Raw genomic sequence first — 13,938 nt, forward strand, 5'->3', positions numbered from 1 at the left:
GCAAAAAGAACTCAGGGAGAGTGATTTTCTCTGTGACATCTTATACAAACACCTGTTAAATAAAATAGACTTAAAAGTTCTTATTCTTACATGAACATATGCTACATTTATTAATTAATATGAAGTTAAATCCTAGCACCCTTACATGTACAGATGGGGTATAGTTTAAAAGTAAGTGATAATTTATTTTTTAAATTCTTTAAGATTTTTAACTGATTTCAATTAGAATTAGTCATGAACTTTAAACATATTTCTCTGGGATTGTGTAAATTACATTGTATTAACATAACCAATAATCTGACCTATATTATAAATGTATAAATATAGGATTGCCTACCTGCAGGTCTGCTTTTCTTCTTTCTCTCTTCATTCAAACTTATACAGGACCTCAACTGCGATTAGTGATGCATATAAATTCACCCTACTCTTGAGTATTTGAAGTGTAAAATGTTAAATAACATGAATTCACTTGCTACAAAACTAATGAGAGGTAGAATGAGAGGAGACCATAACTGTGTCTCTTTCCATGGAATCTGCAAGCCTGAGAGATTAGGCGATTTGCTTAGAATCTTGTTGTGGAGGGATGTGTTTATGTAGGGGTTGGGGTAGTAAGAAAATAAGATTTTCTCCCTAAGTCTATGAAAAGGTTTTGTACAATACCTAAGATGTTTTGTGAAAGACTACTTCCTCCATTTTCCAGAGACAATCAAATTCATTATTACATAGTTCTGGTAGGCAAGGGTTTAATTATGAAAAGGAAGATTTTGAAACAAACAAGCAAACTTGCACCTCTCTACTGTGACTGGATTGTAATTGCTATTCCCTTTAAAGAATATAATTTTTGTTAAGCATTTCATTTTTGTTTTCTCTCTTTGTTTCTTTGTTTCTTTTTTTTTTTTTGAGAGAAAGAGAGATACTCTTTCTAAGTATGGTTATTTCAACTAGAAGAATCACAATTATTTGCACTTAAAGTGCAATTTGATAATGACATTGTCTTGGAAAGTGGCTATGCTCTTTGAATATATTAGCTTATTATATTCTCATAATACATAAACCTAATTATTTTTCCTATTTCTCTTTTTTGTCCTCTCTAATATTCAGGTATGATAACATACAAGTGAAAATCTACTCACACCTGATTAGTGGTTCAAGGAAATGCAGCAAACTCAACCTCTCCCTATTTCTCAAAATTATTAGATGACTTTGATTTCCCTCATAAACTATGGAAATACTATTTGGATATTTTATTTTTGACAACTCAGTTATGTACGTACTGACAATGTACATTTACTCTTGAAGAAGAACTTTCAAACATATTCAAAATTTTTATTGTTTATATTTAAAATCTACATAAATGTCATTTAAATTTTATTATCTCTATGCCAATGTGGTTGCAATAATAGGAAAGAGGCTTAAATCTTAGTGCTTTAGATTATAAAAATAAAAAATTTATTCATTATAAACAAATGTATCCATGTTCCTCTGATGATCTCAAAAAGAATATATTGTACTATTGTTGATTTTAACTGCAATTAAACTACTGAACGAAAACAATTTTAATAAATTATCTTACATTTTGTCTTCTATTAATACTTGATGTGTCAGGGGATCTGGAATATATTTAAAGGGAATTTGGTTTTGGTTTCCTATTCAAACCATGAGAATTTTGGTCATTGACATGACTCTTTAAATATTTTCATTAGTGTCAATAGATAAAAGTAAGAGAAATGAAATAAATAAGTATATACTCATCAAATTTTATATTTTAGGATCTCCAATAACACTTGAAATGTTTGGAACATTTCTCCAAACCTGGATTGGAAATTTAGTAGGATATCTGCCCTTATTGCAATGACATTTGATAAATGGCTTATGTCCACAGAAGGACAAATTGAAAGGCATGTGTGTACCAATATGAAAAACGTCTCCCTGACCATTAATGATAGGATTACATGATAGGGCAATCTAATATCTTACTCATATTAATGAGATAACATTTTCCAAATTTTTGTAACTATGTATGAGAGTGATTTAGGTCTTTTAGTCATTTAGGTCAACTCCCAGATTTGGGAGTTGTGGCAGTTATTGTTTGGTTACCATATGACCTGAGATACTGGCAAAGGAAGAAAGCAATAGATATGCAGAAATAAGCAAGAGAGGAGTGTGTGTGTCCATGTCTATGTGTGATAGAGAGAGTAAAAGGAGAGGGGGAGGGATAAGGAAACAGAGAGAGAGAGAGAAAGAGAAAACTCCCCAGTTTTCTGATCCCTGTCAGGTATTGATTCATTCCCTTCTGTGAATTTTTGGCCAGGCTGCCTTCCTGCTAATGGCTCCCATTATAAATAATTGTGCTCAAACTTAAATGTGTTTTCACACATAGTAGTTATAAAGTGGTAGTCCAAGTCATTGCAGGAAGAAGAGAATGATAAGATTAGTTAGTATTTGTATAATCCTTAAATTGTTAGCATACTTCTTTTACACACAAAAATTAATTTTATCTTTCTAATGACCATATGTGACTGGTAAATTTTAAATTATTTTCTCCACTTTACAGATTTTCATTTCAAGCAAACTCTTACAATGGTGAGAACAAACCAATGAGCCCAGTCACTAACATTTAACGTATACTTTCAGTTTGAAAATAGAGTGTTTGTTAATGTTAGGGTCAGATAAATTGGGGAGGGGATATAAAAGCATGAATGCAACTAGAAATATTTAACCTTTTTTAGTGTTAGAGCAACTATTTTAAGAAACATAGGTCAAAGTGCAAGCAACAGCTACAGAGTATTCTCATTTGAGCCACTCAACTACAAATAGGCACTGATTTTTAGTAAGTGTTTAGTATAAGCAGGATGAAAGACTGAAAGACTTTCTGAAGCTGAAAGACTAAGAAAAGTGCAAAGTCTTAACTTAGTTTGTCTATTTATCATAACTAAATTGTTTTTGGTACATCAAATAACTAGGCACTCCCATATTTCATATACTTCTGTTATAACACTAATAAGTAATTGAAAGTTATATTTTTACTGATTTCCACCTCTAATAATAGTTTTACATAATGTGGTTATAATTATAGTTCAAGTAAAATTGTACATACTTTTTTTAGTAACTTCATTTTGTCTGGTTTTCTGGTAAGTCAAAAACACTGAAAAATAATAAAATGGAAAAATTTGAACCTAAACATTACTGAGATAAAATTACTATTAACAATTTTGTTTTTGCCTCTGCTTTTGGTGTTTTTTTGCTATATGAAATATTGCTAGTTTTGAAATCAATTTGTAATAATTTATTTTGAATTAGTTATGCCAAGACCTTCACAGGTCTTCCTAGGTTAATGATTTTTTAAAAAGGAAATATTGAAAAGATATATTTTAATTTAAAGAATGGTTCAGTTTCTCCCATGTGAATCAAAAGACAGAAAATAGCATTACTCAAGCTCTTTCATTATAAAGACAACTTTTTAAAAATAAAATAAAAACTATTCTCTGAATTGATTAAGAAATATGTGTTTAGTAAATCTTATCTGAAGTATAAATAGCTGTAGAAATAATCCAAATTATTTACTACATGTGTAATTGAACATTACTTGCTAAATTTTTAGCAATTAAAAAATACCATTCAAATCTGGGATATAGACAAGGATCAAGAGACACTTCATGGCAAGGGAAGGGAGGCAACAGAAGCAAATGTAGAAGCAAGGTCAAGTTTGGTCTCCATTTCAAGAATACACTTTAATATTATACATTTTGATTCCTGATTTTATCTTTTAACTGAATGAAGTAAGATAAGCAAAAAAATGTATTACACAACTATCCCTTCTTAAGATATAAATATGTATTAATTTCTTTACCTGTTGGAGTTTGATTACATGCAATTTTTAAAGATTTGTTTATCAGTGAGTGATATATTTGTGAGTTCTTGAAGAGATAATTATATCATTTATGTTCATCACAAATAAATGAGAGCTTGGCTGAATACAAAACTCTCAGGTCAAAAAAATTTTGGCCTAAATTCTGTAGTGATTGCTTCATTCTTCTGAAACTTTGTGATGCCAAACAGCAACTATCCAGTTTGTAAAAAACAATTTTGTGTTTTGTCCAGATACTTGTCATCCTTGAATTTGGAAAAATGGTAGGGTTTTTCTAGATGATTATTTTATTTTCAAAAGACAGGATCAGAATTTTAATGTACATATTCAATATATTTTTCAACTTGATAATTTGGGGGGCTATATAGATTTTATGATAATTTTCCCAAGATTTTATGTTCTTCTTTGAAACTCTTCTATTCCCTATCCTTCATGTCTGTTATCCATTATCTCATTGTTTTCATCCTATTGTCATTTCCCTTTGCCTACCATAAAGATTTCTCATGATGTTTTCCATTTAATTAATTTTCTAGTAGTGTGAATCCTGCACTTTCCTACCCTGTTTTAATTCTACTATTACACTTTAAGTATAGTCTGCTGTTGTTCCTTATTATACCAGTCTTTGATAAGCACTTTTTATTTCTATTTATTGTCATTTGACCCAAGTTTCCTTTCTCCTTAAGACTCTTTCTTTCAGATTGAAACAGATTGTGTTTTCCCTCAGTGTATTAAGTATATAAGCATAGTTTTCTTCAGTTGCTGCTAGCAAAACATTTTCCAATATGTGTCATTTCTTTCATTTTGAGGGAAGAAAAGCTGGTTCTTACATCTAGTTTCCAAAGGCCTTAAAGTACTTCTGACAAGTGCATTCAAGACCATAGTCAGTAGAATACGTGACACAAGCTGCAGTATCCTAAGCTCAGTACCAATGGTATCATCAAGCAAGCTGCTGGTATAATGCCCAGAGGTGCCAGTAGTGTCTAATTGAACCAGCTCTGTCATGTGAATTTGCTTTTATAACAGGTGGTATGATTCCAAATCTAATTCTCTGCCAAAAATCTTGTAAGTTACATATAATTTTACTAAAAAATATGTTTTGCCTTGAAATTGTCCAGTGTCAGTTATGTTATTTGCATGTGAAGCCTAATACAAAAAGTCAGAAATATTCACACACTGTCTTCTTTTTCTTTATTTTCTCATATATTTTTATTACATACTTTGTCTTATATGCTCATACATAATTTTATAATTTATAAACATTAGCATTCTAAGGATTTGTTGGAGTTACTCTACCATTCTTCCCATTTCCCCATATGTTCAAATATATTCATCATTACACTTTTACCTTTTCAGAGAAACTTTTAATTATGAATGCTTATGTGTAATCTCCTCAAAAATTATGAAGTTTATTTTGTTCAGGAAGGTAGATATTTGTTACAAAAAAAACAAAACAAAACAAACCCTAACATAGTATGGCAAGGCCTTTTAGAAAAGTATAAGACTAGGTTCATTCTCCATGGTAACATCCCCAAATAGAATTTCTATTTATAGAGACCATCTAGGGTCAAAATAATCCATATTAATTAAGCTCTAGTGTAATTTCTATAAACTGCAAGAGGTGACTTGAACTTTTTTGTCCATTATAGTTCCTTTGACTTCTGACTCCCTCCTTTGCTTTTTTCTCCTTGTCACTTCATGTCCTTTTTTATTCCAGGTCCTGGCATCTCTTCCCACATTCCTCATCTTTTACATTATGGTTTTACTCTCAACTATTTCATTGGTTATTCTTCCCAAATACTATTCTTAACTAGCATTTCAGCCATTTCAAACATGCTCTACTAATCACCGGTACTTGACTGTTCTGAATCAGCCAGCCTACTCTCTACTTTTTTTCAATTATTTCTAATACTTGACTTTATTATTTGTTCAGACTCACCTGCAATATATTCCCATTCTTCTAATTAAGGATATTATTACTTTTATTCAAAATTAATGTAATATTACATAGCTAAACAAATACTTATGCTCTTAATAGGCGCTAAGTTTACAGTTTCTTTAATAGCCATGTGGGAAATTTATTCAGACCTTTTGTTTATAACTATAAATAAATAAAATGTACAATATCGCTGGCTCTAAGGAGATGGAATTTAATCAAACTCATTATCCTATTAGCATTGGTAATGTCCGAGGATGTTGTGTGAACCTCATCAAATTCTCAGAGCTCTTGTGGTTTTCATGGGTCTGAGGTGATAATCAAGTTAATAAAAATCATTCAATCATTATAGCAAAAATGCCTTTATTTTATTTAAAATTTTAACAATAAAAACATAATAACACATTTCATATTAAGTTAAATAAATGCAAGGAATATATCTCTTTTAATATAATGAATTATATCATTGATTGTCCTGCTTTTGTCCTTACTTCTCTAAATTCTATTTTCAACACATTAACACTTCAACCAGACTGATCCTTTCCAAATGAAGGTATATCTCATTACTCATCTGCTCAAGCCTCTTTAGTACACTTCCATCTCTCTTGGATTAACAGTCTAAATCTCAGTAGTCTATGAAATCTTACATGATCATTTTGCCCACTCTCACTCGCTCAGCTTCAGGCATGCTATTTTTATTATTAGTCCTTTAACATGACATAGTACTACCTCAAAGTCTTGTACTTGCTGTTCACTATTTACTTTTTCTGAATGTTGTTCCTCCAGATAGCCCCATGACTCTCACCTTGAATCCCTTCAGTTTTTGTTCAAGTTTGTAATGCTTCATGTATGTCTATGGTACTAGGGTTAAAAGACACAATCATTAGGATTTGCTTTAGAAGAGAGTTGTTTTCTGTTTTTCCACAGACAAAATCATCACAACACACTTCCATCCCAGGCTATGGATTTGACTTCATATATTGCCTAAGAATTGGGACTGGGGTATTTGAGATACTGAAAACATTCTGAGTAAAGATGACAAATTGCCTACATATATTTATCCATTATCTCAAAGTAAAGATAAAGTGAATAATACACATAATTTTTTTTAAATTAAGATAAAAATTGCTGGGGAGATAGTGTTATATAAAAAAGAGAAAAGCTGCTACAAAAGTTGTTCACCAGGAATGATATGAACAATAAAGAAGTAGGTTTCCTCATGGAATCCCTGAGAGATCCGGATGAAGAATGCCATTTTTGAAGGGAAAGAGTGAGACAACAGTGGAGAGAGCAACTGATTTTCAGTATTGAGAACTTGTCCTATCCCTGCATCCAGAGTGCAAGCAGTCAGACTTCTGTACTCCTAGATAGGATAAGAAGTTTTATTGAATAATTTAAATAGTCCTGAAGAAAATAATTCAAAGCTTTGGCATTTTGGATTTAATTAACCTAAAGCAAAGCTTGTTGGTTGATAAGAACCACTAAGTTACTAAGTGCCTAATTGCTTTGTAGTACTGTTTTATTCTTATATATATAAACTTATGGCCACCAGACACTTGAGGAAAATTTACAAGACAAAATAATAAATAATGAATGTAAAAAAATAATTACCCTGAAGGAAGAAGAGATAGCCCTGGAGGAAACAAAGAAAATTTAAGCAAACACTTCTCCAATGAGTATGTTCAAAGAATTTTAAAGAATCAATGTTTCTAAAATAAAGAATAGGTATGTATGTCCTTTCACATATCTAACCTGAATCATGTCATAGGAGTAATAGGGGCAATATAGCATTAAAATAATTTTGACTAGAGAACAAGCTAGGGAAAGATAGGGAATAGAGTTGAATAAATGAAGTGGAGCTAACTGGAGGATGTTTAATCACAGACCACTATTTTGGGCTAAAAAGTCAATTAATTAAACTGTAAGTTATGGGGCAAGAGAGAGACAGATTTAGGTAAAATGATCAAAGCAGCCTATTTATACACTTATAAGATGACTTTTTCTTAAATGCTCCACTGGAATTCCCCTTCCCTAAATGCATCTCCATGTTCTGAGTGTGAAACTCATAGGTGCAAATGCCAACTGCTACTAAAGAAATAGCTACTTTCAATGAAATGGAGTTATGTTTAGCAAAAATGACGTTTTCTTATTGAGACTTGTTTTCAATGTTTTGAAATAGAATGTTCAAAATATTCTTACTACTGTGGCTGGTTTATTCTTAAAACAGTTTCTTTCTACTTATAAAATGCTAATGTAATTTGACTATGAAAATTGTAAATTTTAATTGTTAGGCTCTCCCTTATATAAACCCATTGTTTCCTAGGTACATATGATAAGGATTAAAAAAAAAAAATTCACTTAACCAACAACGACAACAGCAGAGTAGGTATGGGGAAAAATCTGAAGAAAATGTTCCTGGAAAAAATGTAACTGTAGATATTTATGCAATATTAATGAAAACTCTAAAAAAATAAGTCAAACATCCCTCAGAAAATAGAAGAAAAGAAAAGAAAAGAAACAGGAGAAAAAATAAGAGATATAGAGTAGATTTTCAGGAAATTCAACATCTGATTTATGTAATTTATATAATTTTCCATAACCTACAGAGAAAACAGAGCAAAAAAAATATCTGCCAAAGAATAGTGGAAATAGTTGAGAAAAATTATACTATTCAGATTAGGGGACCAATACATTAAATAAACACACATACCAAGGAATATTTTCATGAGATTTTAATACATCTGGAAAAATACTAAAAACTAAAAGCTGCTAATGAGGTAAACAAAATGAAGCAAAACAAAATACACAGATTATTTACCAATATGGCGGCCACCTTTTCAGGAACTACATTAGTTACTGGAAGACAAGAGAGCAATGCTTCAAGTTCCTATGATATATTACTTTTTCAACTCAGAAATGTAAAATTCACCAAGCTACCAATTGAGAAAGATGGTATTAAAAAAAAGTCAGAAATGCAACATTACTCGTCAGAAATGTTAGTATATGTGCTTCAAGGAACAGAGCAATACAGAGTGTCTGCAATCCATGACTGGAATCAAAGGTAACCTCAGCATAGGTTTTTGATTGAAGCCAGAAAGTGGGAGACTGTTTCAGGAAGGAGGGTTCAGGAATCAGACTTAATAAAGTACTAAATATGAAGTTTTAAACATTTCTAAATATTTAAATGAGTAAAGTTAATAAATAACACAAACACAACCAAAACATCAAAAATGCTCTTAAAATGCAATTAACTTAAAAAGAGGAAGAGGGGCAAAAATGCAATTATAACACAATATTCCCAAAGGCATAATCATATGTAGGTAATTTTAATTAAAATATGACAGAACAATATTGACAAAATGCAGAAGAGGTCTTATGGGTGAGAGAGGGAATTAAGGGAAAAAGATGAATGAGTTGATCCCTCAGTAGGAAGTCAATAATAGGGTATAAAATGAATATTAAATAATACTCTGCACATATTCAAAACACAGAGATAAATATTTTAAAGTAAGAACATCTGAACAGCAGGATTGGGATGAGGATGGCAGTTGGGAGTGTGTTCATTGCAAATCTTTTGGTACTGTGAAAGCCAGTGTTTGTTTGCAAGATGTATTATCTTCACCTTTGTTTTAGACAATACGGAACTGCCACAAATACAACATTAAAGGAACTTTTTAGTCTCACAAAATAAAACAATTTCTTTCCTTTTTCTTTCTGTTTCTCTTTTTCTCTCTCTCTTCACACACATAACACATGTGTATGACTGTATGTATATATTTTTTGTAGTCCAGTGGTTCAAATGTCATTAGACATGAGATTCCTATTTGCCTCATTTAGTGCTTTTGGTTTTGAAATTCACTTTACATGGTTTATTTCTACTCCTGCTTACCATTTGTTTACTTTTGACAGCATTTCTTTCCCATTTTTTTCTTCTACGTTTCTTTGTCCTTTTGTATTTGATGTATCCTTGGTAACGTGCCAAATTTTGCTCTGTAACCACTTTGAGATACTTCAATTTTGTCTTTTATGAAGGAGATTTAATCATTTCCATTTACAGTGATAAATAATCTATTTGGTTTTGTTTATTTTACTTATTTTGGGTTTACTATTAATTATTCATTGTTATATTTTTATTTTACTCTTTCATCATGATTTTGTGTTGATCAAGTTTCCTTTCATTCCCTCTCCCCTATTAATTTCAACTTACTAGTTTTCTGAAACCCTTTCAAATCACTTTGGTGTCTTTGCTCTTTTCCCTGACAAAGCTGGAACCTTGGGTCTCCCAGCCAACCTTCAGAAAGTCTCTAGCACTCTTCTTAAGCTTCATAATTACACACCTTGTAAAAGACTGAGCCAAAATTCAAATGCAGGCACTCTGATTCCAGAACTCAATATTAATAATCACAATTCTAAAGCTATACATTTTGTTAATTTTGTATATTTTTTTCCATTTTTGTTCCACAAATGGTGACACACACCTCAGTACATAAATTCATTTACTCATTATGTACTAATTTAAATAAAAATTATATGTATGTCTTGTGATATTTTCCATATTAGTACTTAATACAAAAGTACAAAATAGACTTGCCATAGTTTACTTAGACATTCATCTGTTGATAGATATGTAGATTAATTCTAATCTTTTGCCAATTCGAAGAATTCCACAAGGATTATTTATCTTTCTTACATAAGTGAAATTGTTACTGCAAGATAAATTCAATAAATTAAATGTTTGGGTCAGCAAGTATTTATTTATTTACTTTTATTTATTTTCTCCAGCTTTATTGAAATATACTTCACATATAACATTGTGTAAGTTTAAGGTGTACTGCATGATGATTTGATATGTATATGTATTCTGAAACTATTGCCATAATAATTTTAATATTGAAAAAAAATTAATAGTCAATCAAGAAAGAAATGGAAATTTTTACTTGAGCCAACATAAGAAAGCTCTGAGAACTGTTCCACCTGTTAGAGGTCAAGGCACAATTACATCAATATAAGTTTTTGAGACAAACGGTTATACATCAAAGTAGCATATTGACAGTTTACATAGTCCAACAAAGTGAAGAGTGGGTTATTGAGAAAGGAATGTTATCTCCAAAGGAGTTACTTTTGTGGTGTCAGGAGGAAATTATTTTAAATTTTTATCTTTTTAGTGAGTAAGCATTTCTGTGTCTTCTAAGGGGAGCTAGCTAATATATAATGCAGGTGCACAATGCACACTAAGGGGGAAAGGTTAGTTGCTCAAACAGGCAGAGAGAAAATTTTATGTTTAAACATTTTATTGTCCTGCCTTAAAAATAATTTTATTCCATCATTGATTACATTCATAACCTCGTATAGTTACTATTTCTTGTGTCTGATGAGAACATCTGAGATCTACTCCCTTAACTTTCAAGTATTCAATACATAATTGTTAACATATAAGTCAACTTGCTCTACATTAGATCTTCAGAACCTATTCATCTTATAACTGGAAGTTTGTATCATTTGACAACCATCACTCATTTCTCCCACCCACCCCATGCTAACCACCAACCTACTCTCAGTTTCTATGAGTTCAGCTTTTTTAGATTTCATAAATAAGATCATACAATACTTGTCTTTCTCTGTCTGACTTAGCATACTGCCCTCAAGATCCATGCATGTTGTTGTAAATGGTAGGATTTCCTTCTTTCTCATAGCTGAAAAATATTCCATTATAACCATATATTCATGGATACAATGGACTCATTTCTATTATATTCATCCATTGACACTTTGGCTGTTTCCATGTCTTTGTTGTTGCAAATAATGCTGTAATGAACTTGAGGGTTCAAGTATTTCTTTGAGACCCTGATTTCATTTCCTTTGGAAATATACCCAGAAGTGGGGTTGCTGGACCTTATAGTAGTTTTGTTTTACTTTTTTTGGGGGAAATCTCCATAGTGTTTTCCACAGTGGCTGTACTAATATACACTACCACCAGTAGTACACAAGTGTTCCCTTTTCTTCTCTTATCTTTTTTTGAAATAATAGTCATTCTAACAGTTGAATACACTTTTATGATTAATTTTTTATTCATAAATTGTGTTTTAATATTATTTAATATACATTTTTGTCCTGAATTATAATGTAACTTTTAATAACATCTTTAACTGACATAATGTAATGTCTTCGGTATTTTTAAAAATAATCTGCTCATCTCTTTGTTTCCAAACTCTTCTTTTCCCTTACAGTGCTTCTTTAAACAGAATACAGCTGGGCAATTAATTATAAATAATCTGACTATTAAACTATGTAAAAAAATCTACCCCATTTACAGTGAAGTTAGTAATGTACTAGAGTGTATGCCACTTATTTTGCTTCATATTAACTACCCTATATATTTTACATAATTGCTTCTTTTTGAGGAAGCTAGAGACAGTTATAACAAGCATTTTGGATTCCTCACAGATATGGAAAAATATAATTAAAACTTACATTTATATTTCTAAGGTTAGTCTAAAAATCAAAGCTTATACATTATCATTCCGTAAGTAGTTATTTATTTATTTATTTATTTATTTATTTATTTATTTGTAACATCTTTATTGGAGTATAATTGCTCCACAATGGTGTGTTAGCTTCTGCTTTATGACAAAGTGAATCAGTTATACATATACACACATCCCCATATCTCCTCCCTCTTGCATCTCCCTCCCACCCTCCCCATCCCACCCCTCTAGGTGGTCAAAAGGAACCAAGCTGATCTCCCTGGGCTATGCAGCTTCTTCCTGCTAGCTATCTATTTTACATTTGATAGTGTATAGATATTCATGTCACTCTCTCACTTTGACCCAGCTTACCATTCTTCCTCCCCATGTCCTCAAGTCCATCCCCTACGTCTGCATCTTTATTCATGTCCTCCCCCTATGTTCTTCAGAACCTTTTATTTTTTTTTAGATTCCATATATATGTGTTAGCACAGAGTATTTGTTTTTATCTTTCTGACTTCCTTCACTCTGTATGACAGACTCTAGGTCCATCCACCTCACTACAAATATCTCAATTTCGTTTCTTTTTATGGCTGAGTAATATTCCATTGTATATATGTGCCACATCTTCTATAGCCATTCATCTGTTGATAGACACTTATGTTGCTTCCATGTCCTGGCTATTGTAAATAGAGCTGCAATGAACATTTTGCTACATGACTCTTTTTGAATTATGGTTTTCTCAGGGTATATGCCTAGTAGTGGGATTGCTGGGTTGTATGGTAGTTCTATTTTTAGTTTCATAAGGACTCTCCATACTGTTCTCCAGAGTGGCTGTATCAATTTACATTTGTATCAACAGTGCAAGAGGGTTCCCTTTTCTCCACACCCTCTTCAGCATTTATTGTTTGTAGATTTTTGATGATGGCCATTCTGACTGGTGTGAGGTGATATCTCATTGTAGTTTTGATTTGCATTTCTCTAATGATTAGCGATGTTGAGCCTCCTTTCATGTGTTTGTTGGCAAACTGTATATCTTCTTTGGAGAAATGTCTATTTAGGTCTCCTGCTCATTTTTGGATTGGGTTATTTATTTATTTTTGATATTGAGCTGCATGAGCTGCTTGTAAATTTTGGAGATTAATCCTTTGTCAGTTGCTTCATTTGCAAATATTTTCTCCCATTCTGAGGGCTGTCTTTTCGTCTTCTTTAAGGTTTCCTTTACTGTGCAAAAGCTTTTAAGTTTCATTAGGTCCCATTTGTTTATTTTTGTTTTTATTTCCATTTCTCTAGGATGTGGGTCAAAAAGGATCTTGTTGTGATTTATATCATAGAGTGCTCTGCCTATGTTTTCCTCTAAGAGTTTTATACTGGTTGGACTTACATTTTGTTCTTTAATCCATTTTGAGTTTATTTTTGTGTATGGTGTTAGGGAGTGTTCTATTTTCATTGTTTTACATGTAGCTGTCCAGTTTTCCCAGCACCACTTATTGAAGAGGTTGTCTTTTCTCCATTGTATATTCTTGCCTCCTTTATCAAAAATAAGGTGACCATATGTGTGTGTGTTTATCTCTAGACTTTCTATCCAGTTCCATTGATCTATATTTCTGTTTTTGTGACAGTACAATACTGTCTTGATTACTGTAGCTTTGTAGTATAGTCTGAAGTCAAGG

General features: G+C 31.6%; 1 long non-coding RNA gene across 1 annotated transcript in view; it reads right to left on the minus strand.

Moving 5' to 3' along the window:
- Positions 1-12,339, minus strand: part of LOC309615724 — a 68,274-nt gene extending 55,935 nt beyond the window's left edge. Inside the window, exon 1 of the long non-coding RNA XR_014237021.1 lies at positions 1-12,339. This exon is cut by the window's left edge and continues 19,049 nt beyond it. This is a non-coding gene — a long non-coding RNA (uncharacterized lncRNA).
- Positions 12,340-13,938: the final 1,599 nt, after the last annotated feature.

This window comes from Balaenoptera borealis, assembly GCF_965194805.1.
Source record: "Balaenoptera borealis genome assembly, chromosome: 18".
In the NCBI taxonomy this organism is placed as follows: Eukaryota; Metazoa; Chordata; class Mammalia; order Artiodactyla; family Balaenopteridae; genus Balaenoptera; species Balaenoptera borealis.